The sequence below is a fragment of the Balaenoptera borealis genome, assembly GCF_965194805.1.
Source record: "Balaenoptera borealis genome assembly, chromosome: 3".
Lineage (NCBI taxonomy): Eukaryota > Metazoa > Chordata > Mammalia > Artiodactyla > Balaenopteridae > Balaenoptera > Balaenoptera borealis.
The window spans coordinates 75,386,293-75,387,545 of NC_138866.1; positions in this window are offsets into that span (position 1 = coordinate 75,386,293).

Sequence of the window (1,253 nt, forward strand, 5' to 3'; positions counted from 1 at the left end):
TTTGCTTTTTTTTCAAGTGCTGCAGAATTCCCTCTGTCTTGATTGTAGCCAGTATTTCTGCCTCTTACCATGGTGACGGGAGGAGTAATGCTGCCATTTTCATCTGTGCTGGTGATAAAATCCCTTAAGAGTCAGAACATACCAAGGCCAAGGAGTGCACTCTTGGCAACCCAACACACCTTTGCTCAAGTTTCAGGGCAGGGAAAGAAAGGTCCCACAGAATAATTGTGGAGCTACCTTAAGACTTCCAAGCCAGACGTGTGAACCGGCTAGGTCCTCCCCTTCACAGTCAAGATCCTTAAAAGAATGATTTACTTAGTTTCCACACCTTCCCCTCATTCTTCAACCCATTCAATGCTATCATCTTCCCTAAACTTTCTGCTTTAAATGCTGGTAAAGATTGTCAACAGCCTCTGAGTAACCAAATCAGCCATCAGATTTTTAAACACTAGTGATCACCAGGGCCTGTCTTTAAATTCTTCCTCTCTCTATGAATGCTCTTCCCTGTGGGTTCTTTCCAAAACCAGTGTTCACCACTGCCCTGTGTTTTTTATTCCTAAAATTCCTTTCTCTGATTTGGATCTTTCTCTTGAATCTCAGGACTTTATATCCAACTTCCTTCTGTTCATCTCCACCAGTAATCATTCAGCAAATACATCAAAACCCAGGCTAGATATAACACCTTTCTCAGGAGACAACCAACCTAGAAGTCAGGATGTCCTGGCAGATTGTACTCTCTCCCCTCCCTCCAATTACCAATCACAAACCTCTTTATTCTTGCCTGTCTACGTACCTTTTCCAAGAGACGAACCTTGCAAAGGGCAAATATGATCAGGTCAGACAGAAATCCTGTCAAGGATCCCCTTGTACAAGCAGTTTAGGAAGACTAGCAAGTTTGAAGGCCTATCGTACCAGTAGTTTCTAAGTTTGGGCAACTTCGACAAACCAAGATCCACCACACTCTAAGGTGACAGGTAGACACCTCACACTATAGCCTGCTGGTTTTCCAAGTGAGCAATCAAAGAGCGCTAAAGAGCCGGGTGGATTCTTGCCAGAAATGGCAAGACGAATGTCACTATGTTATACCGCGTTTTGGAAAGTAAAGCCTGAAAATAATTCAACTGTACTCCCTTTGGACGGAATGAATATCTGCACCCTTTGAGCCCGAGGGTTCCCGGGGCCCCTATTTAGCATTAGGAAGACTGCCACAGCACTTGCGACTCTGGGGTAGACGGACTAGGGCCTCAGGAAGA